The sequence below is a fragment of the Rosa chinensis genome, chromosome 1 (assembly GCF_002994745.2).
Source record: "Rosa chinensis cultivar Old Blush chromosome 1, RchiOBHm-V2, whole genome shotgun sequence".
NCBI classification, from domain to species: domain Eukaryota; kingdom Viridiplantae; phylum Streptophyta; class Magnoliopsida; order Rosales; family Rosaceae; genus Rosa; species Rosa chinensis.
The window spans coordinates 27070111-27094926 of NC_037088.1; the positions used below are offsets into that span (position 1 = coordinate 27070111).

The following is a 24816-nucleotide window of genomic DNA, read 5'->3' on the forward strand; positions in this document are numbered from 1 at the left end:
GATGATGAAAGGGTGGTGCTACTGCATTGTGCAAGCAGGTGTGTGTGTGTGTGTGTGTGTGTGTGTGAGAGAGAGAGAGAGAGAGAGAGAGAGAGAGAGAGAGAGAGAGAGATGGGTGGCAAGAGTAAGAGAGAGAGAGAGAGAGAGACCAATTTACCCCTCAATTTATGCCAGGTGGCAGAGAATGAAACGGCGTTAGTGACGTCGTGTCTAGATAATGAGTCGGGTTTCAGATTTCGTGTACCAAAATGCTTAGTTTAGAACTTTATATATAGAAATTATTAGTGACCTTTAGTTAGTGTACTGTTTGCAAAATTTTCCCAAAGAAAAATGGAGCCTCAAGGAAGGTTGTGAAGATAGGCTGGCCTATTGAACCCAAAGGCCTTTTGACGTATGCTTATCAAGTTATCATGTAACACCGTGAATTAAAAGAGTCCTTTTTTTTTTAATCCAAGTCTGCCTCAGGTCCTTGTGCTGCTTTTGATGAGCTTGAAGTATCAGCACCAACAATGCCTCCAGCGAAATCAGCTTTGGCTGCCTCAGTTTCCTCAATGAACTTCTTGTAAATGTCACTTTGGTAGAATTTCCTTGTTCTGGTCACCAAAATAAATGAAACAAGGCTCCCAAACAATGTCACAGTAGCAATTATAATGACGGCCAATTTGTAACACTCTCACTCCTATGCAAGTTAAGTCCTGTCCTGCTTCTCGAGTCTTCCCCAAAGCCCTTAGTTGCTTCAAATCCTCAGCATCATACAAGTTTCCAGCCACTTTCACATTGACGATATAAGCCCCAATAAGGCTAGCAGAATCACCAAAGTTGATCAAAGTGGCATAGTACTTGAGGCCAAAGAGTTCAGAAATGATGGCAAAAATCAATGGCAATTGAGCTCCAAAAGAAAACCCAATAATCACAGAAGATATTCTTGACATGAATTTGGGAGAAAATCTACTTCATGTGCAATCAGGAAAAGAAACAAAGAGAATAATTATCAAATAAAGATTTTCTGATTACATAATATTTACAATTTGGCCGAAATATGGACTAGGTGCATGGGAATTTCAGCAATGACTCCTTGTTTCTATATTCAAGGTTGATCTCTACTTCCTTTGGAATATTTTGAGTGGTCAGGTGATGCAGAAGAAGTAGAGTGCACTCCAAACATCAACCCTTGCCGTCTTCTATATTTAGAGAGCTATGCAAGACGTTTTATTCATCATCAAATCCCAAAATCAGAAAACACAAACATCTCCCCTCTTTCTCTCTAGTTTCGACAATTCTTCCATAGTGCAAGCCGTGAAGCAAAGAGCCATCATCCTCCATACATATCCTTGCCATGATCCTCCTTCATCCTCTTGAAGATCATCTTGCGTTCTTGAAGTTTTTTAAAAGTGTAACCATGACTATAAACTCTTTGCTTTCATTTTCATATGTTTGTATAACAATTAGAAATCTTTGTTTGTTTAAATGAAAATTTCGATTACTTGTGATGATTGAGTTTACATTTTGATATTTAGTTTCCAATAACCATGAAGTATGAAAACGTTTTAGGTTTCTACAAACATAAATTGCGACTTCAATGTGTGATGAATTTTGATTGTTTGTTTTGTTTTTCAATCCCACCTTTTAAATATTTTGTGTTCTTTGGTTGCAAACTTAGAATATTAAGCATGTAATTGAATTCAAACTAAGATATGCTAGTAATTTAGGTCTTAATTGCTAAGTGGGAAACCTATAGTTCCTTAAGTAAATCAACAATGAGTCTTGCATGCTTGATTAGTGTTCTAACTTGTATGTTTGGCTTAAATCAATCAAACTTTCATTGATCTTTATGCGTTAAATATGTTTTGTTAGTGAGTAGCTTTCTATGACTAGCATTGCATGTTTAAGAGAAGTTTTATATACACACCCCAAATTTCTTAATACACCACCCTTGTTTTGGGACAAATCCTATTCCAACAATACCTGCACAAACTTTAAAAAAAATATTAGAAAATAGAAAGAATAGATCGAGAGATTGACGACGACACTAAGTTTGGTGAAAAAGAGATCAAGAGCAAGAATATCCTACAAATCCATGAGCATCCAATGGAAAATTCAGGAATTTTCACATATCGATGAAAAATTTTATGAACATAACATCCATTCAAGAACATGAACTACCTTTGACATTCAAGAAATCCTAGATAAGAACATGAACATCCAAATGAAAATTCAGGAATACTTTCAAGACCCAGTATATTTGCTAAAAAAAATAAAATAAAATAAAATAAAACTTCAGAATGTCACAATTATTGTTCTTTGATGGTGGGCATAGTAGCATACCAATAGCCTAGAATTTAATGCAAACTATGAAAAAGAAAAAGGTAAAGCAAAGAGAAGAAGCAGACTGCTATTGTATTTCTCTAACTAGACATATGGATTTTGGTGAATTCAGAACTGACAAAAAAAAAAAAATTAGAGTCCTGGAAAGATATTGAGTGAATAGTAACATTTGAAAAAAAAATTGAACAGATAGATTGGAGAAAGAAGAGGTGGTACCGTTGTAGTGCGACAAAAAAGTAAGAACTTGCTAAAATTAATGAATCTAAACATGTAACTCTAAAAACTGCTTTAGTTAGCCATGTCGTGACTCCAGGTCTGTGTAGATTTTTTATTTTTTTTTTCCAATTAAAATGAGAAGGGCCATAAGAGGAAGTTTAAGTAAAAAATTGGCAAAAAAACATTAGAGGGTGTGTATCGAGAAATTTGGGGTGTGTTTATATAATTTCTCCATATTTAATAGAGTTAAATATGGTTCGTTCATCTAGTTAATTTAAGTGAGGAAAGTAATGAGGACTGTTTGGCTCCAAAACCAACTTGGCTGCAAATAGTCTCTTTTGCTACTATGATTGCGGGCGTGCCAGCACCGTGGGGTGTAGTCGTTGGAGAGTCCCTTGACCTGACTTTTTCTCAAACACTGTGGACGAGTAGAGCATCAACCCCATCACAAGGTTCTTTTCTTTGCCTTTTGGAAAAGGACTTCTTGCCTTACGGATAAGGGCTTGTGTTGTGATCTTTTCGAGTCACCGAATCGATACTCAACGTTGTAGGTTGAGCAGAGCAATCACTGGGAAGTTTGGAGAAAGCACGGGTTTGCTAAAGCGTATCTTTAGCTTCGCTAGATTGCGAGGGCGTTACCCTTGCTTTGCTGGGTTGCAACTAGGTTGCAGGTAGGTTTCTTTGGAGAGGCTTTGATAATCTGTGAGATTGATTGATTGAAGAGTTGTGTTTTTTTTCATCCTTGAAACCTGATATTTATACCTTAGGGTTTTGATTGTTCCTTGTCGTAGAAGGATTATTGATTGAAGTTGCCTATTCAATCTCCGCTACTTGATTCCAATAAGGGCTCGTTTTCCTTATAGATCTCGGAATGGGTAAAACTGTAACTCAAACCCAAGTAGGCTTATTTTTGGGTCGCATGCATCAGCCCGCTATGCTAAATCCCCTAAAAGGATCTTGCCAAAAATACTTTTGGGCTCAAACATTACCCCCCAGGCTATGAGATCAGGCCCATAAAAATGTAACTGATCGAAGGGGACTTAAACGACACGCCTTATGACAGAAACGAGGCCATAAATGAAGGTCGCGTCTGTTCGCTTCCAAAACGTCTTTTCGTCGCATCGTTTCCCTCACAAAATCTCTTATTTAAACCCGCAACCACTTCAAACCTGTCACATCAGAAACTCTTCCAGTCTCCTATACCTAGAAAAGTCCTTTTCGCCTCATACCATCTTCTTCAAAGAAAAACCCAGAAATTGCTCCACCCAAGAAAATGGTCATCGATCAAGAGGAGGAAATCAACGAGGAGGCTGCCCACACCTGGGGAACCGGCGTTGGTGCCCGCTGTTTCATCCACACCAACGTCCAAAGACCTCTCTTACTCAGACTTCCAAACAGACATGCCGGACTGGGTCCTTCACCTCGAGACCTCATCCCAGAAGATGCTCTCGCCCTGTACGGTCTACCCATCCGTCGACCCATTCTAGTCCTCCGTAGGACCCCTGGAGATTTCAATAGCTGGGGCGCGCATTTGCACAAGGCCAAAATAGGGTTCTGGCCCACCATTACTGCGGTGGAGATCTCTTGGTATTGCCAAACGAGAGCGCGAAATCTGGCTCGCTGGAACGCGGCAGGTATTACTCACACCATTGATCTGTGTTTTCACCTTCCTAGCAGCCATTCTTTGTTTCTGGAACACCGCCACCAACACCTTCGACTTCCGATTCAGCCAAATGAGCATCACATTGCTAGATATTCTCACCATCATTGGTTTATCCATTGACGGCGAGCCCTACGTGCATGGCCAATTTGACTCCGCCAAGTTCCTCTCGACGGTGGCTCAAACCGGCTGTGGCTCTTATAGCGGCTCCTACCCGCGGTGGCTGACCCATTACTGCAAAGAGCATAATGCGACCGGTGGAATTTCTTTCCTGGAGTATTGGCTTTGCAAATTCATTTTCTGCACTTCTTCTAACAAGCCCACTGGTCCCTAGACTTTTCTGGCCATGACCCTCTACAAAGGCCGCCACGTAGGACTTGGACAACCGGTCCTGGGCGCTCTTTACCACACTCTATACCAAGCCACCATGTACCCTTTCGAGACTGGCATTTTTGGCCCCTTTTTTATTCAAATTTATTTTCCGCAATTCCGCCGAGAAGACATTCCACCGCTTCTACCGGCCAACGAGCTTCTTGGTCGATGACTCTGCCGCAAGGCAAGGTACACATCCTCACCTTATTTTGAATGTTTCTCATACTTGTATCTCTTGGATGAGATGCCATACTCTGATTTGGTGCTTAGTAGAAGATTCCCGACCCTACTTGAATATGGGTTCCTTCCTGGGGACCCTAACTATAACAATCGCGCGTGCTTGGGCTTTCGCCGCACGATCTCCTGCTCAGATATCACGCTCACTGCTGATGAGCTCAGTTATGAGCTTTACGCGCCCAATCATTTTGCTCGCCAACTCGGCCTGATCTAGTTAGTGTCATTCCCCCACTATGATGCTTAGAACTACAACACTTCCTAGTGCAGAATTGGCCCCACAACTGGGCCTCCACCAGCCCAAAGCATGCTTGCATTGGTCGACCTTCCTAACTGGGCCAACGAAATTGCTCTTGTCGATGGGGTCGCTGAGGATTATGAGCAATGGTGGTCAGAAGTTTCCGTTAACTGCTGGAGGCAAAGGGATGATGAACTCTTCGCGACCCTCTTCCAAGATTTGAGGTACCCCTATGAAGCTGATACTGAGTTGCACGTTCGCTTCCCTGAGGATGAAGCACAACCTTCGCAACCTGGGCCGGCTCCAAGACCCACGCGAGCCCTGCGTCCTGCTCAAGCTGGCATTGTAATCCGTAAGCCCTCTCAAGAGGTAATTCCCTTAGTATGTTCTCCATTTCTCTCCTTCTACTTTTACCCCCTTAACTCATACCTTGTTACAGTGGAGAAGTATGCCATCATCCGACAGTCAAGCAGTTAATGCCATTCCGGCCACCGGTCAGGCCGCGAAACAAAAAGCAATAGCTACGGAGCCTGACGTCGAAGACTCTTCTGATTATGAAGATCCGCAAGAGGTAACCAGTTTTCTACTGACTCATAGTTATTTCTTTTCTAGTTCCAATCTGACCCTTTTTATCCTATCAGGTCGCTGCTGCTCTGGCCCACAAGCACAGTCGCTCGGACCCCCGGACTAACCCTTGGGCGTATGATGAACCACTCGCAGATCGACTGGTAATACATGTCTAAAATAAGCATTGAAACCTTCATTTTATCATTACGACCAAACCTATAATGCTTCTCATTTGCAGGTTCGTCACATGTCCATAGGCTCTTCAAGGCAAATTGGGGAAGGATCGTCCACAGCTGACGGAGGAGCAACCTCTTCGTAAGCCCAAGCACAAACTGATTCAGCCAACCCTCCACCTCCAATCAATATCGCGAGTGATTTACAGTTGGCTCTGGTGCCAGTGCAGATTCTGGATGATAGCTCGCTTGAGGCTAAGGAAAGAGTGCCATCTCCAGACACCCCTCACGGGCAGCCAACTGCAACACACATCCTCGACAAGTAGCGCCTGACTCGGTTCCAGACATTATCGAGGTTTCCCAAGAACAAATGGTAACAGAAACCCCCATCTTCTTAGTGCTTCAGGAACTCCCTGCAAGCCAATTGCTGAAGAGGTACATTTTCTTTTAGCAGACTTTATTCTAATTCCTGCCTTAATCCTCTTGAGATTCTAACACCTCTTTTTAGGATCAGAACCTTGTCCCCAACGAGGAAATGGCTATCGCTGCTGAGGAGATAGCTGGCGAAATCCTGCTGAGCCAAATGGCAAAAATGTAGCTGACCAGGAACCTGCCCCCCAAGTACTTGAAGCAGGGGAATAAGTGAACCCTGAGCTAGTGCCGGCCAGAGGCAATCCCTGTCGCGGAGCCTCTTGAGGCCCCTGTCGTTGTTCTGCAGGAAGCCCCTCCTTTCAGACTAGAGCGTTTAGCTCGCGTGCTTGAAGTGACTCCACCTGGAGTTGTAGATGACGCCAGAGAGGGCCTTTGCCTCCTTCTGGGCCCTGACATTCTGACACCCGGCACGCCCACGAGAGCTTTAAAGTACCTCCGAGTACTTCTCCTCGAGTGTTGTCACTGAATCCCAGTTCCGCCATATAGACAAGCTATTAAAGGATCTTCCCAGGTAGCTCAATGAGAAAATTGTGGCTACGGTGCAGGCCAGGCAGGCCCAGACACAGTATCAGGCCCTTGCCCAATAGATAGATTCTCTGTGCGACTTCCTGGGTGAGTGGGCCACCCTTATTAGAGACTTGAGGCTCACGCAGAATCACCTTCTGTCCCAGATTCAGGATCTTTAGGCCCAACTAATCTTTGTGACGGCCAGGCTTGCCCATGAAAAACCTCAATTGGAGCAACCCTTAGCCGCTTCTGAGACATTATCTCAAAACCTGGCTCAGGCTCGCGAAGCAGCCCAACAAGCCGAACAAGCAGCTGCTGACTCTAGATTTCGTCTGGATGAACATTTCCTCTGCCTAACTTATGCAGGCCGAGGTCTTTAGGCCTCTAATGTTAGGCCCATTATTTTGTAATATGAACAATATTAGTAGTATTAATATTATATTATTTATTTAGCCCACTTCACTGGCCCAAATACTTCTTTAAGCTTGTGGCAATTAAGCATCCAATTTTGCATTATCTACTCCTTAAAACCATTTCAAAAAGATAATCTCGAAATGGAGCGGTTACCTCCTTGAAGACCGTTCCGTTCCCCACGCGTCTTTAATTTTCCTTCATTTCTGAAATTCTAGCATTCAATTTTTATTGATGGCTTTATTGATGGCGTTGAATCTACTTCAACTGTCTATCAAAGGGCTGAGACCACTGAGGTTGGCCCTATAAATATATGTACTTGGTGGAAGTGAAAACACACGCAACCATGGCTTACCCAGAAATAACCTTGCAAGCCCTACTTCTCTTCCTTCTATTTCTGAAATCTTCTCCTCACAATCTCGCTCTCACCCTCTAGATCTTAGGCTTTATGGCTTAATATCAACTCCTGGGTAGGGCTTATGGCCTAATCTCTGGTCCAGCCGGTGTCTTTGGCCTCAAAAAGTCTGGATGGGATTCACCAGTTTCAGTTAGGCTGAAGAACACGGGGCGTTCTTAACGCGAGATACCACATTCTAGAGAGTTCCTCTCCTTAGGTTCCCTCACCGAAAAAGGGTAGGAGGCCACCCAAGGCCGTACGGTCTTCTTCAGCGCCCTACCTCCTGGACTTAACTGACCAAACATCTGTTTTGTCCCGGAGGGAGATGAAGCAACTGGGCTGCACTCCCCTCTGATGACTACCTTCATCCCGGAGGATAATCAACTGAAAGGGTTGGAATAGATTATTTCCTTCCCTCTCCTTGCAATACAGATGATAGCAGCTGCAGCCCAGGTCGAAGGCGGGTGAAGAGAGGAAAAGTAAGAGAGATCATCTCGCTGCCCCCCTTCTAGCAGAAAATCCATAAGCTCTTAGAAGATATGAAATCTTTATGATTTTCAGCCACTTTTGGCTTTATAATCTGCAAATGTAACTTTCGCGAATGTACTTGTATTGCTTTTGGCCGCAAAGCCACTTTATGAATACTAATATATTTCTTTTGCTATTTTCAAACTTTTATTATATAGTAAGGCCTCTGGTATAAGCCTTGTTACACATACTTTTAACACTTATTGTCAAAAGAATTAGAAAAAAATTGAAAAATTTGAAGTTTAACACAAAGAAAACACAGAACATGTAAAGGCCACTAATACAAAGCCTCAAAGCATGAATGCATAGAGTGTTGCCCCCTAGTCTTACTAGCTAAAGCGAATACATGAGAATGGAGCCACTGAGGAGGCTTCAATGATGCGAACACAATAAGACTATGTTTGCCCCCCGTCCCAGAAACAGGCGGATCTGGGGGATCCTCAAATTCCTAAACACTGGGGTGATATTTCTTCAAGAACCTGCCATTGATAGGGTTGTGATTGAGTCTCAGTCCAAATCTTTAAGGTGAAAGGCCCCGCGATCTAGAATTCTGTGAATCACGAAGGGTCCTTCCCAGCGCGGAGTCCACTTACCACGGCCGGTCAACTTTTCACCCAGCGGTAAGACTGCCTTCCAAATGAGGTCACCCTCCGCGTAACTACGTCCACGTGTCCTCTGCTTGGCCGTTGGATTGAGCATAGTAAGGGGTAGAATGAATAAACTGGATACCCAAATTAGTGACGAGCTCTTGCATATCGCGTCCCATAAATGCCGCCCCCTTATCTGAAACCAGCATATCCGGAATGCCAAACCTGTAAATAATATTTTGAAAAATGAATTGTCAAATGGTGGCACCCAAGGCCTCCTTCAAAGGCTCATCCCCTACCCACTTAGTAAAGAAGTCTGTAGCGACAATGGTGAACTTGTTCTGGAGAAACGAATGAGGGTGGATCATCCCAATCAGATCTAACGCCCAGCCTCGCATAGGCCAGGGCTTAATAATAGGCTGCATGGGGATATTGGGAATGTGCTGGACCGGTCCATGTGCTTGACAATCTTGGCCCCCCTTCGCGAACGCGATGAAATCTTTTAAAATACTGGGCCAATAATAACCATGTCTCCGGATCAGCCAACGCATCTTCGGGCCCGCTTGATGGGCTCCACATACACCTGCATGTGCTTCTCGCATTAGTCGTTTCGCTTCGCGGCCATATACACACATGAAATCGATATCGTCTTCACCGCGCCGGCGCAGCTCATTGTTCCTGAGAAAATAATTAAGCGCGAGAAAGCGTATCTTCTTGTCAGTAGAGGAGTCTGGCCACTTGAGGTAGGCGATTAAAGGAACCAGCCAATCCACATCGATAAAGTCCAGGACAGCCACCGTTGGCTCGTCAGATGGGTCAGGTGTCGCGAGCCATGAAGGCAACGTGCGTCGCTCGACTTTTAGGATTCGCTCGCGAACACCATAATTCAAAGTAATGCCTGTAGCCAACTGGGCAAGCTCATTGGCCGCAAAGTTGCGCTCACGAGGAATATGTTCCAAGTTCACATCATCAAATTGGTTCAAAAGCTCCAGTGCATGATCCAAATAGGGTGCAAGTAGGTAGCTTATACACCTAAACTTCTCGCGTACCTGATTGATCACGAGTAAAGAGTCCCCGCGGACTTGGATGTCTCTGATCCCTATTCCAGTAACACCTCCAGGCCTATAATGAGGGCCTCATACTCTGCCTGGTTATTGGTGTACCGGAACTCTAATTGGAAAGAGTAGGAAAACCGACCACTAACCGAGTTCTCCAAGATGACTCCTGCCCCTGCTAGTGTATCTGTTCTTGAGCCGTCAAAATATAGTACCCAGGGTTGGAGAGAGATAGTGGCTTAATATAGCGCGGCGTACTATGGCAAACATGCCAAGTCTGGGCCATCTAAAGTTTCAGCAGCAACCTCTAAATCTCTCACCGCGGGGACGTCCAGCATAGGGTGATGTGCCAGAAAGTCTGCGATGGCTTGCCCCTTTACTGCTTTCTGTGGGACATATTGTAGCGAAAGTTCTGATAAGGCAAGCACCCACTTGCCAACTTCTACCTCTCAGGATAGGTTACGATAGCATATACTTGACTAGATCGGTTTGAGCAATGATGCAAGTAGTAAAGGACAACATGTAATGCCGCAACTTGCATGTTGAGAAGTATAACATAAGACACAGCTTTTCCATTGGAGCGTACCTTGTTTCGCAATCTGTGAGTGTCCTACTAAGGTAAAAGATGGCATGTTCTACGCCCTCTTCATCATCCTGAGCGAGAAGGCTGCCAATGGAAGCCACAGCTGCTGAAATATACAACTTTAATGGAAATCCAGCTCTGGGAGGAACAAGCACTGACGGGCTCACTAAATAGCCCTTGATTTTGTCGAAAGTCTCTTAATGTTTAGGTTCCCAGACGAATTCATTTTGCCCTTGCAGCTTTAGTAATGGGGAAAAAGGTTGGATTTTCCCAGCGGAGTTAGAGATGAAGCGTCGCAGGAAATTAATCTTACCCAATAGCCGCTGCAATTCTTTCTTCGTCCGCTAGGGAGACGCGTTGATGACCACATTTGCCTTATCCTCAGGGACCTCAATGCCCCTTTGGTGGACAATGAATCCCATAGTGTCACCTGCCTGGATTCCAAAAATGCACTTGGTGGGGTTCATCTTGAGCTTGTGTAGTCGCATGCGCTTGAAAACCTTTCTAAGATCCGCAATGTGGGCTCCTCGCTTCTTAGATTTCATGACCACGTCATCAATGTAAACCTCTAAGATCTTTCCAAGTATGTCGTGGAAGAACAAGTTCATGGCTCTCTGATATGTGGCCCCAGCATTCTTCAGTCCAAAGGGCATGACCACATATTCAAAAACTCCCGTGAACCCTGGGCAACGGAACTCGGTCTTGTGCCTATCCTCCTCCGCGATTGGAATCTGGTGGTATCCTGCTGTTCCGTCCATGAAGGACAATATTTCATGCCCTGCAACAGCATCTACCAGCATGTCCGCGACCGGCATGGGGTAGACGTCTTGGGGGGTAGTCAAATTAAGGTCTCTGTAATCCATGCAGACCCTCATTTTGCCATTTTTCTTGCGAACAGGCACTATATTGGATAGCCACTTATTATACTTGGCCACCCTGATAATGCCTTATTTATGCATTTTTTCGACCTCTTCTTTGACCAGAACTTGGGTCTCCGAGTTCATTCTTCACGGCTCTTGCTTCACAGGCCTCTTTTCAGGCAATGTTGGGAGCTGGTGGCATACCAAGTTTGGTGATAGGCCCGGCATGTCTTCTTATTTTTCCATGAAGCAGTCCTTGAATTCCAGCAATAAGTTGATGAGCCTCTGTTTCTCGCGAGGCTCTAAGTAAGTGCTGATAGCCACTTCCATGGGCTCATCAGTTGTTCCAAGATTAACCTTCTCAGTAGGGTCCCTAACCTTCGGAGGTGTGTCATCCAATGTCGCTGGAGTAAGCTGATCTCCTCTTCTTCCTCTTCTTGGTCAGAGAACTCCTCATTGATAATTTCTAAGGTCGCGACTCGATCATATGCCTCTTTTTCCACCAAGTAAAAGGATAGTCTCTCGTACAAATAATGGAAGGCCTCTATCCCTTCCTCTAGAAGGTTATGATCCATTAACTATTTAGAGTATTGGGCACAGCGTGGCCAGGCCTTTCTAGGTCTTCCTTCATGAGCGTGAGCCCCCACTGTGCCAATTCAGAGGCCATCACCCCTGTGGGGCGGCCCTTGTTATCGATGCCACTGACCTGCAAGCAATGGGCTCCAAGTAGTACCTGGCATCTACATAATTTGCAGACACAGGGAACAGGCGAGGATCAGCTTTAATCACCTCAGCCTTGTCAGTTACATGTTCCACATAATCAGTTCTTGGTGGAGAGTTGACCGAACACAATAGCTCTGGTGAATCCAGTCGCGGCCTAGAATGGCACTATAGGCTCCGTAGCAATCCGTCACAAAGAAAGGATAAACCCCCTCTGTGGGGCCGACCTTGATACGCAAGAACAGTAGGCCCAATGTCTTCGTTACAGTCCCCGCGAAATTCTTAAGCGTGAGGGACATAGACTGGATTTTCTCTTTCTTGATTCCAAGCAGCTACATGGTTCTTGTAGTAATTACATTGACCGCGGCTCCAGTGTCGACCATGATTTTGCTAACCTTGGTGTCGTCAATCTCTGTCGTGATATATAAAGGTCGCATGTGCTGGACCATAGCAGGTGTTGGTCTCTTAAAGCTCGTGAAGAATCCCTTGCTATTAGCATCTTCAGTCTCAAGGAACACTGCCTCCTCTACAGGTGTTGTCGCTGCTGAGGTAATCTGCAGAGGTTGTTCACTACCTCCCTTAACTTCTACACACTCCTGCGGAGCGACTAGCAGAGCATATTTCGCGGGGAGCACATAAACCATGTTGCATGAGGTGTCAACCACTTCTGTCTCATCCATGTCCTCTTCAAGGTTGAGCTTGGGTTCATCAACTGGGATGTCAGTGTTGAACTGTTTGGCTACCAACGCAACCAATATCTCTTCCGCTGAGACCAGCTTCTCATCCCGCTTGTGTTCCTGTATTGCGGTAACTTGTGTTAGTGGGTCCGGCTTCTATTCCTTTGCTGGGACTTCTTTTGGGGGCATGACCACTAGACTTTGAACTTTCTTAGGTTTCCACTGCAAGGTTTCTGAAGTGTTATCCTTACCCCCCAGACTCTCAAAAACTGAGGACTTGGTTTTTTGGCTCCTCGCGAAACAACCTACGCCTGACACGTGGTAGCCTAGTTGGCGAGCTTTCCTTCCTAGCTGGCGGTGGTATCCTTTCTTTAGTGATCCTGCAGAAAACACTGGGCTTAGAAGCCCCTGACTCCGAGCTTGCTTGCTTTTGAAAGCTGCGAGGAGCCACCAAAGGCGTAGTGGCTAGTGCCTCCATCTCCCCTGATCCAGAGCCTCTAGTGTTCGCTTGGCCTCTCCAAACTTGCGCTGCAGTTTCCTTTTCTTGGAAGGGCGGATTTCTACCCCCATACCATTTTCTATGGTGTACCATTTTCCCTCCTTGATGGAGAATGTTGAAGAAGGCGGGATGTAGGGTTTGGTCAAGACATCTTTGTGCTCGCTTTTAGCCCTCCTATCTTGTTTCTGTTCGGCCGCGGCCGCTTTCAATTTTCTGAACAAGTTGGAATCCCTTGGGGATGGCGGTGACTCCATCTTGGCTCTTGCTCTTGGGCTAGAAGGTTGATAATTTCGAGATGGCAAAGCCCACTTAATTGGCGGGGAAGAGCCAAAATGAAATGTCTGCTCGACCTCTTTATGTGACACTTGGATGCCATATTCCTCTTTTCATCGCAAGCATAGGACCACTGGTGAGGCCTTGCTAACAGGGCTGGCCTTCTTCTTTGCTAGAACCTCATCCTTGTCTTCTTCTCGTCCCCTTGTAGTCACATCTAGGGTTGGTTTCCTTTGGTTCTTCTTGGTCTAACTCATATCGACCATATTGACCCCGATGTCAGGAAAAAGGTTTAGGTCCACTAGCCCTACTGCGGTCACCAGAGCTTCTACCTACAAACTACCATTATTGAGCCATACCTGAATCTGGTCTTTTAGCTTCACACAGTCAGTCGTGTTATGATTCCACAGATTGTGAAATTTGCAATACTTTTTTCCTTTCAGCTGATCTGGTCGAGGGAAGGGTCCGAAATTTGTCTTCACCATCTTCGCGGCTATCATCTCATCTAAAATCTCATGTGCCTTATTAGCATCATATGTATACGTCGCGAACTCAGGTTTGGTGAAGGCTACAGATTTGAGCTTGACAGGTTCCTTAGATATTTTCAATTGCTTCAAGGCTGAGTTCTTACTTCCTGTCAGCTCAAATGCGGAGACATCATTCTCCTCTTCATCATCTTCATCTTGGAAAACCTCTTCACCTTGATAATAGGGATCATAGGTGGCCGGTTGATAGTCCAGGGCGGCATTGTATGGTGTTTTTCGGGTACGTAGGTACCTTTGGACACATTCTTTCTAGCGTCGATTTCTCTGAGGAGATGCTCAAAGCTACCCACCTCTGTGATAAGCTCTCCCATTGATTGGATCATGCTGCCATGTTGCTTCTTTTGCTGGCGTGGTTCCAAGCCCTTGATCGCCAACTTAACTAGTTCTTTCTCAAGCAATACCATACTGAGTTTGGCCTTCTGAATCTGGAAGCGTTGAAGATAAGCAATAGCAGACTCGGTGGGCTGTTGGGCCATCTGAGTGAGAGAAGCTAAGTCAACCTCAAGCTCGATAGCCCTGAAAGTTTCTCGGAAGAGCTTTTCCATTGCTGGCCAATCTGCCACTGATCCTGGTCGAAGCTTAGAAAACCATCTAAAAGCAGCTCTAGAAAGAGAAGTGTCAAAGATCCTGCACTTGAGGATGTCATCATTTTGATACTGGCCGCATTGCACCTAAAACCTGGCCAGATGGGTTGCCGCATTCTCAGTATCCTCCCCTGAAAAAGTAGAAAATATGATATTTTTGTAGCCTCTGGGGAAAGGCACGAGCATTATATGCGGCGGGAAAGGCCCCTCATAAACCCCATCAAGGTGGGCCCTAGGGTTAGCCAACCTGATCATCTCCTCAACCTCTTCGCGTCTCACGTAATCTAGACCAGAAGGAGGAGGTGTCGCCACAGTCTGGCAAGTGGTTTATAAAGGTATAGCTTGGCTAACGATCGATGTTCCTTCCTCCAGGCGAATGGTCCGGGGAATAGTGGATTGCTGAAGAGTCATCGCTGGCGTGGACACATCCTTTACCAGAGCCGTTATTTTGATTAGATTGCATGCCTAGTCAATCCCATAGTAATTTCCTGGGAGCTCTTGGTATACATTCTCTGCTGCATCGTTGTTGTATTGAGCAAACACGACGGGATCTACAAGAGTGCCTTCGCCGAATTTCAAAGTTTTGCTCTTCTGCGCTGCCGGAGGTGTAGACTTCTCTTTACCACCAATCACCAGAGCTTTTTCCCTGTTTTTAGTTGACGAGGCAGCGGCCGTTGTAGATGGCGTAGCGGTGCTGCTGCTAGCCTTCTCACGGGCATTAGGTGGTATGTATTTACCAGAGCCTGAGGGTTGACCAAGCGAACCAAGGATGGCACTAGGATCTCCTAAAGCTTTATTCATAACCTCTTTAGCCTGGTCCAACTCAGCCCTTTGCATGGCAACCTGGGTCGCGAGGTTAGACCCCTCATTGCAAAGAGCTGCCAATTTTGATGCAGTATGCTTAACTTGGTTCATGATGTCAGCCAAGATGTGTTTGCTCTAGGCGGCCTGACCATTTATCATATCCACGAGCTCCTTGTGGTTTTCTTGGCTTTGCTTGTGCATATCTTGCAAATGCCCCTGTGTTTGTCGCGACTTTACCTTAAGCTTTTGAACTGAAATTGAAATCTCATCAAACCTTCGACGGTCTTCTGCGAAGGCTTTTTCCATCTTTTCATTGTATGCGACATTATTCTTTTGAAAGATAGCAAGGCGTTCCTTAGTGCTCGCATTCTCTGGGATGGGAATGGGCACAAAGGGATCAGTTGTCAACGCTCTCGCGACCACCTAGGTGGCGTTGGACGCGTTGCCGACCTCGTTAGGCTGGACATTATGGGTGTTGTCGCCCTCAGTAACAGGCTGGGGAGTTCTACCCTGTTCAGTTGACATGTTGGATGATCACGGATTGAGTGAGAACCTTTGAGTCACCTGTTCGTCAGAAAGACCACGACAGTCTGTGTAAGGCCTCGTACCTTAATATTCTTATGAAGTACGTTTTTATCGGTTTTGACCGAGGAGTTGACTTTCTATTTTGTCTGTTACATTGGAATATTCCTTAAGTACGTCGTAGGTTACGAAAAATTTAGTTCGAGGACACGCAGTTTGTATCGATCGGAGTTTTTACGGGAAAGTTGTGATTTAAGTGTTTAAGGGTATTGTTCCTTAAAAAAAAAAAATATATTAGTTTTTTTGTTTAAAGAAAAGGGAAATAGATAATTATAGGAGAGAGAGAGAGAGAGAGAGAGAGAGAGTGAAATCGGGAGAACCCGATTCCAGCCCCCCCCCCTTTTGTTTCTTCTCTTTCGTCTCTTCACACCCGGAATCCATTTCTGGTGAATCCACTGCCGCCGGCCTAATCACAGACCATTTGAGGATCCTCTCTTCCTTCTAGTGCATCGAAGGTAAGATTTTTTGGAGGGTAGCTTTGATTTGTTGCAAAACGTTGAGGGATTTTCAGAAATGGAGAAATCGGAGATTGCTTCGATTTTCCGTTTTTCCGGCGGTTTCGGTAGGATTTCTTTGGGGTTTTGGTGGCTGGTACGATGCTAATCTTCATCCCTAATTCCTTGCAGCTTGTTTTGGCCGGTGGAGGAAGAATTTAGGTGGAGAAACTCCAGTGAACAGTGGCATGAACAGTAGCAGTCGAGTCCAATTTTAATTCCGGCCATATCTGCTTGGAGTTGGTCGTTATTGCAGGTATAAAGATTGTTGGGCTTGTTGAGGAGATTGTGTTGGTGGTTTTTGATGACCGGTTTTGGGTGTTGGAGTGGTGGCGCGTGAAATCACGCGCTGCTGATGGTGGTGGTGCTGAGGAGGCTCTGTTAGCCCCTCCAAAACTCATAAATTTGATTTCTAGATTTATTTTAGACTTGAGGTTAATTGTTTGGAGTTTCTTGGACATTAAATGTGGGATTCGGATGTTTGAATCTTATAGTTGATGAATCTTTTGGCTTAATCTCTTGATAATTACTATTAGTGTTATTGCGGAATTGTTCTAATTTGTTGAGGAATTTGGAGTTGAGATTGAGGTTTGGAAAAGAAAAATTTAGAGATGGATTTGTGATTGGAAATAGGGAAAGTTAAGAATGAATTTGGAAATTTTGGAAAGGATATTATGTTTAATTTGGTGATCAATTATGGTTAAGGAATCGAGTTTAAGTTGATTAGATTATCGAACGATCCTTGTGAAGGTTAAAGATTAAGCGTGGACGTTAAATTGTAAGGAAATTCCGTATTCAAGAATGTAAATTTCAAATTGAAGAGTGAGATTTCTTTAATAGAATGAATACTAATTCTCAAAGGAATGAGTGTTGATCGTGAGATTGTTTCCTCATTAAGGTTAATTATGTCCATTTATTACAGGACGTACTGAGCCCTCGAGCGAGGAGGACACGGGCAGGCAGCAGGTTTAGTTGCGGGACTTACTTGTGAGTGGACCTTTATTTTATTTAAATAATGCATGCAGCATGGTATTAAATTTTGAAGTGGATTGTTATTTTGAGAAAATGTGTTTTTGTGGAAAGGATTTAAAAAGAAATCAGTTGACAAGGAGGCCAGTTTTGGCGCATGCGTATCTTACCTAGTTGGCAGTCCCTTCTAGGTAATAGTCTGGTTGACAGTCCCTTCCAGACTACAGCTCGGTTGGCAGTCCCATCCGATGCGTCATCTGGTTGGCAGTCCCTTCCAGATGACATGAGGTAGTTAGTCGGCAGTCCCGTCTACTACCTGTGGCTAGTTGGCAGTCCCAACTAACCACCGCCTCCTATTCCGGTTGGCAGTCCCTTCTGATGTGTCATCTGGTGGCAGTTCCTCCCAGATGGCATGAGATGCCTAGGAAGCAGTCCTTCCTAGACATCAAATGATTTTCTTGGAAAAAAAAGAAGATTGAGTTGGAATTTCATGGAGTCTCGCTGTATGATCGTTTTGTTAAAAAGAGAAATGGGGAAGCATTCCATTAATTGTTTCAGATTTTGTTTCGGTTTCATCCACTCACTCTAATGGATTTTATATGTTTTCCCCTGGGCCCTTTGTTTTCAATGCCCAGATTTCAGATTTGCCGAGATCGCGTCCAGGCTCTAGAGACTTTGGAAATCAGCGCTTCCGTTTTTGTCCGTAGGTTATTACTTAACCTACCTTGTATGATATCGGCTTAGTTATTAATGTTGCTCTGATAACCCTTTTTAAATTTGATGGATGTTGTTGTTCGGGTTGTTGTTGCTTACGGAGGTTATGTTGGGATTTGTACATTCCGAATGTATTATATGTGATTGGATTGTAAATATGGAATTGTAGGTTGAGTAGAAGTTAAAGTTTTAATCATGTCCAGGTTTGTGAATTTTAGGTAACCCATATTTAGGGGAGGTTCTGCCGAATTTTCGGTAGGATTTCGCTTAACGTGGGCCCCGCAGGCTAGTATCCAGGTAATTGGGGTGATTCCTGGGTCGGGTCCTGTCAGTCTGCATAAGAGTGCGGCCTGTAACTGGAGGTCTTGTGCTTCGGGCAGTTAACGTAAACCTTTCGGTAAGGGTTTGCGCTTGACTTCCCAATGGTTGCGATTGCGAAGAAACGCTATGCAGGTCCCACTGGGCGTGCCAAAATGTTTAGCTCCAAAACTAGCTTGGCTGCAAATAGTCTCTTTTGCTGCTGTGATTGCGGGCGTGTCAGCACCGTGGGTTGCAGTCGTTAGGGAGTCCCTTGACCTGACTTCTTCTCAAACGCTGTGGACGAGGAAAGCACCAACCCTATCACAAGGCTCTTTTCTCTGCCTTTCGGAAAATGATTTCTTTCCTTACGGATAAGGGCTTGTGTTGTGATCTCTTCACGTCACCAAATCGACACTCAACGTTGTAGGTGAGCAGAGCAATCATTGGAAAGTTTGGAGAAAGCGCGGGTTTGCTAAAGCGTATCTTTAGCTTCGCTAGGTTGCGAGGGCATTACCCTTGCTTCGCTGGGTTGCAACTAGGTTGTAGGTAGGTTTGCTCCAGAGAGGCTTTGATAATCTGTGCCATTGATTGATTGAAGAGTTGTATTTTTTTTTCATCCTTGAAACCTGGTATTTATACCTTAGGGTTTCGATTGTTCCTTGCTATAAAAGGATTATTGATTGAAGTTTCCTATTCAATCTCCGCTACTTAATTCCAATAAGAGCTCGTTTTCCTTATAGATTTCAGAATGGGTGAAGCTGTAACCCAAACCTAAGTAGGCTTATTTTTTGGCCGCAGGTATCAGCCCGCTATGCTAAATCCCCTAAAAGGATCTTGCCAAAAATACTTTTAGGCTCAAACAAGGACTTTATATACATTCATCTTTGTTCTTGATTGATTTCTTTCATTTACATGTTTTAATCCATGATTTATATTTAGATTACTTGTTTTCATGTTAATGGTTGTTAACTTCATCCTTACATCTTAGTTCGTTCCCTATATCTATCTTGATTCATAGTTTGATCGATCACTTAGGTTAAATAGTTAGATTAGAATACAAACCCCTCTTATATTGTAATTTTCGTAAATATTTATACTTTGTTTTATTTTTGTTTCATACTTTCTGAATAATACTTATTTGTTCAACGTTTTTTACATGAAGTATATCCAAATCCCCGGCTTAAAATGATCCATACTTATTTTAATGACAATTTGATGTAGGGTTAATTTTGAGCACTCAATTTGAGCGTATCAAATAGATGAATGATAAAGAAACATCCAGAATTTAAGATGCTGCAAAGAATCTACAGGTTTTCTTGCCTTTATTTTCTTTCTCATATTATAATATTGTTTTACTTTTCCTAATCCATTCACTCATCATCTAGTATTTTTGGTATAATAAGGACTGAAGAAAATGTTTTTAGGGGTGGGCATTCCTAAAAGCATTTTCTCCAGCAGGTCCATTCCATACGCATCAACAAGTTTAGAGAATCGTACTCGCAGTCTAATAGGCACTGTCTGCTGGTACATCAAATCATTGAAATTACCATTTCGCTCCAGCCAATAGGTTCTTGTCGAAACAACCATTGTCCTTATTATACCAAAAATATATACCAGATGATGAGTGAATGAATTAGAAAAAGTGAAACAATATTATAATATGAGAAAGAAAATAAAGGCAAAACATGTAGATTCTTTGTAGCTTCTCAGACACTGGATGTTTCTTTATCATGCATCTATTTGATACGCTCAAATTAGTGCTCAAAATTAACTCTACGTCGAATTGTAATTAGAATAAATAGAGATCATCTTAAGCACCGGGGATTTTGATACACTTCCTATCAAAAACGTTAAACAAATAAGTGTTATTCACAGAGTATGAAACAAAAATAAAACAAAATATAAATATTTATGAAAATTACAAGATAAAAGGGGTTTATAAGAGTTTGTATTCTAATCTAACTATATAGATATAGGGAACGAAGGAGATGTAAGGATGAAGTTAACAACTATTAACATGAAAACAAGTAAATAAACATAAATCATGGATTAAGACATGTAGATGAAAGAAATCAATCAAGAACAGAGATTAACGCATACAAAGTTCTCATTACTCTGCTTACTTAAATTAACTAGATGAATGAACCATAGTTTTTTTTTTTTTGAGGAAATGGATAATTTCATTGAACATATCCTTGGCCAAAAGGCACGTACATCAGATGCTGTCTCATACCAAAATGATAAATGATATGAGTTAACTAACAAAAGATAGGTACCCTCATTAGAAACACATTCGCTCACTTATTGAGCCTAAAAACAAGAAACAAAAACCCTCCCTACCAACCTCTCATGAAGCAGTAATCTAGTTGCCTAGAGACCTCAATTGGTGTACAACTGGAAAACAAAGATGAAAGTAGTAGAAGACTCCACTTCTAGCATTAGGCAAAAAGGAAACCATGAAATCAAAGTTTTCCTTAGCCCTTGTCTCTAGGGCTGGAAGCAGAACCAGTGGTTGTAGGATAGGTGAGATTATATATACACACCATAGTTGTATGAACGAATCATAATTAACCCTATTAAACATGAAGAAATTATATATACACACCTCAAATTTCTCAATACACATCCTCTAAAGTTTTTTTGCCAACTTTTTACTTAAACTTCCTCTTATGCCCGTTCTCATTTTAATTGAAAAAAAAAAATCTACACAGACCTAGAGTCACGACATGGCTAACTAAAGCAGTTTTTCAAAGTTACATGTTTAAATTCATTAATTTTAGCAAGTTCTTGCGTTTTTTGTCACACTACAACGGTACCACCTCTTCCTTCTCCAATCAATCTGTTCAATTTTTTATTCAATTGTTACTATTCACCCAAAAAGGCATTCTTACTTACAAAGTTGGGGGACTAGTAGGGGTCTCGCCCAATTGTCACTCATGCTTGTTGACATTTAGAATTACAACTCCCTAACCAAGAAGTTCCTTTTGCTCGGGTACTTCGGGGACTTGTTGGGGATGCCTCTAGCATAGTTATGTCACCAAGCATAATTAACACCTTCTTGGTGGGTCTACAAGCCAAGGTGGGTTCCGACTACGGCTTGGATCTCAGAGACCAACAAACGAGCTACAACATCATGATGCTAGCTAAAATAGGTGAATATAAGAACTTGAAACTGCTTGGTGTTGCTAAAAATGTTATGGAGTTACGTACCTTAGGAGCTTGGGATGCTTGGGAGTATGATAGATCTAATTCTATGGGATAATTCTATATTCCGAAAAGGGTACAGTATTTAATAAACCAGAGAGGAAAATGGCATGTAGGGTAAATTGAAAATCAAAATTTTAATAGAAATTTAGTTTAGGTGCTACTTGAGCTAAAGCAGCTACAACAAAGTATTTGTTTTTAGGTACATAATTTCTAGGATGTTTTACTCTTTTCAGTAAGATGATGAGAAAACTAATAAAATTTCCTAATATGGTTTCTTTATCACTATTGTGCAAATAAAGTTTATGTCCATGAAAAAGCAGTAAACCATATTACTGGAAGCTTAACTGTACTTCCAATGATCCTATGTCCAAAGAGAGGCAAGGATTTTGTAAATTGAGTCGCAAAGTTGATATACTTCATTATTCATATGTAGACTGTAATCTCTGGATTATCTAATTTTTTTTTTCTTGATCAAGAAGAAACACGCAACTACAGACTTAACTTACACTACAATTAAAAGGTAAAGACAATATGCGCAGGACCAATGAATTCTTGACACACAACTTTGTCAACACTAACTCGCCACCCAGAGTCCTCCTGACATGCTTTTGATCGACCAAGTCTACACTTGTTGTGACTTCGAACCCGACCAAAATGAAATGCTGGACCGTTAGACCTGAGACTAAATTAAGCCCAAGACCATTGCCACCCAAATGTCAACACCGTCAATCCACAAATTCTCCAAATCGCCATCACCTCCGACCCGAGATCAGACAGGAACAATCCCACTAGAAGGCTAAGGATGAATGTCTATGCCAATATGACACCGCCAGACATTTTTGCCACCGCTACTGACCTAACTCCAGAACAGGAACGACCTCTAGACCGCCGAATAGAAGATTGTCTATGCCAAAAATTGCAGTGCACCCGACCCAACAGCTAATACATAAAGCAAAACCTTGGTAGAGACTTATTGCTGAAAAATAAACAAAAGAAACCAAACCCTAAAAACTAGTAATAACTGCCCACCACCAAGGGCCCAACAAACATTAAACTTGGCCCAACCCCCTTTTGTCCTAGCAAGGGACACCTTGCTGCGTGCCGCCATACCCACGACCCAACAACCTCTAACCGTCGCCTTGCTGCACCAACCCTCCGATCGCCGGCCATCTGTCCTGCCCTCCATCTACCCTGTTACGCCAACAAGCAACGCAACCCTTCCTCCACAGGAAGGCAGCAAACAAACTAAATCAGATCAGAAAGATCCGATACGATCTGCACCCAACGAATCCCGATCTTGCCGGCAACTATACCTTACCTACAGACGACCACTTGACTTGCCATCCACACTCTGATCTAAGGCGGATCAATCCCGACATCACCATCCATCCCTCAAACCTCGTCTGTCTCACCCCGACGAGACCTGCAAATACTTGGAAAAGCAAGGCCACCACCCAGCATGCTCCAACCACCCTCCATCGATCTGGATCCTTCCAATCCGGCGACGAGGATCTGCAACCCGACTCTTTCTATCCTCCTTCCTACACCAACACCAACTAAGAAGGCAAACAACTAGAGAAAACTAAGAAGAAGAAAAAGAAAAAGAAAAATCCCTCCCGGACCGAGACGCAGCGGCAGATTCGCCGTCTACGGCCGGCCGGGAGAGCACGAGATCTGGTTTGCTTTTTCCTTTGGCGCGTGAGGCGCGTACGAGTGGGTTATTGATTATCACAACTTAGAACCTTATTTGCTTGCAAAATTGAAATGTAATGCACATGTAAATGGACCTAATCAATTTAGTAATGTGTGTAGTCTGCAAGATAAGACTTCCAGAGTTTCAATTGCAACATTTTCTACCCTCAACCCTTTCTTGGTGTTTATGAGTCATAAATCAAGAAATGAGTGCTTATTAAATAACAGTACAAAATAAACTAAAATGAAAAGGGACAATTAACTATCATGCAGGTTTAGCAATTTCTCTAGACAGTTGATAGAGAAGGATAAGATCTGTGTAGATGAGTTTTACCCATGGTATTGGCTTGCGTGGAGTGGGAAGCTTCCAGTCAGGTGCCTCTTCAAGTAAAATTTTTATTTGTGTCTCTACAATAGGTAGATACTGTGTTTAAATAAAAATATTAATGAAAAGGGACATAAAGCCATGTTCTTTCTGCTAGAGACTATTGCAAAGAGAAGGCTTGAGAAGGGCATTAGTAAATTACAAATGCACTTGAAAAAGCATGGTGGCAGGTTATAATATGTACTCCAGAAAACTCTGGTGGAGGTTCCAACATATGATTTTATCTATTTTTAGAAACAAAACAGACTTTTCATGACATATTATACTTGAAATCATACAGTTACAAAACATAAAATCAATCAACATACAGTATATCAGTAGGTAAGTGTCAAAATAAGTATCAAAGACCAATTTCCCAAAAACTTTACATTGTTAAGAACCAAAGCAAAATAATTACAGTTGTGTGAAGAATATGGATAATCACAGTAGATATGAATGAAATTGCAATCAAGAATCATATAAAAAGTGGCATCTCAAAAGTAACACCAACAATTTTACTGTTATTTATCTCTGATTGAAGAAATCAGTTCAAATTTTCAAATTGATTTTCTATCAGATCAATCTACAAACCATCTATCAAAACCCCAAATTTTACATCAAACCTCATAAATCAATCAAACAGGGTTTAGAGTTTAGATTAACATTTGCAGATCAAAAGAATTGTGATAATTTACTGAATAATAACAAATATGAATAAGATTAAAAACCAAACCTCTTTTATTTGTTTTTAGTTCAACTTTTGTCTCTGAGAGTATCAGAAAATTTTGGTTGTCGGAGCGATTGAAAAGCTAATTAAAGTACAGGCTACAAAAGAAAACCAAATTTCACACATACATGAACAATTAATCAGATAAGCTTTAATTAACGAAACAAAAATTTTTACTTGCACAGACGGTTAAAAGCTGGGAAATCGATCACTGTACCTAGAAATGAAAACAAATAACCAATTAAAGAAAATCACTTTAGTTATATCAACAAAAGATGAATAACTATCATGTCGATGTTGATTTTATCAAGTTGAAATCTTACCAAGCTTTTACTGGTATTGATTAAACAAATCTAGATCGATTACTCCTCTTCTCCTTTCACAGTCTCTCTCTTTGCCTCTGCACCGAAACAAATAGCCGATCTCGCTATTGTTTGTACATGGATCCTAATAGAGGGGGAGAGAGAGACAGAGAAGATGTATATTGGTTCACCGCCCGTTTTGGTGTGGCCACATCCAC

General features: G+C 42.8%; 1 long non-coding RNA gene across 2 annotated transcripts; it reads right to left on the reverse strand.

Annotated features, from left to right (window-relative positions):
• Positions 1 to 1070: 1070 nt before the first annotated feature.
• Positions 1071 to 24816, reverse strand: LOC121050085. Of its 2 annotated transcripts, none has more exons than XR_005801728.1 (5): positions 24620 to 24816; positions 24474 to 24513; positions 24303 to 24394; positions 23540 to 23613; positions 1071 to 1965 (listed from the first exon to the last, which is right to left on the reverse strand). It is a non-coding gene; the product is annotated as an uncharacterized LOC121050085 (long non-coding RNA). The 2 variants fall into 2 exon arrangements; XR_005801727.1 differs by lacking the exon at positions 1071 to 1965 and adding an exon at positions 20012 to 20144.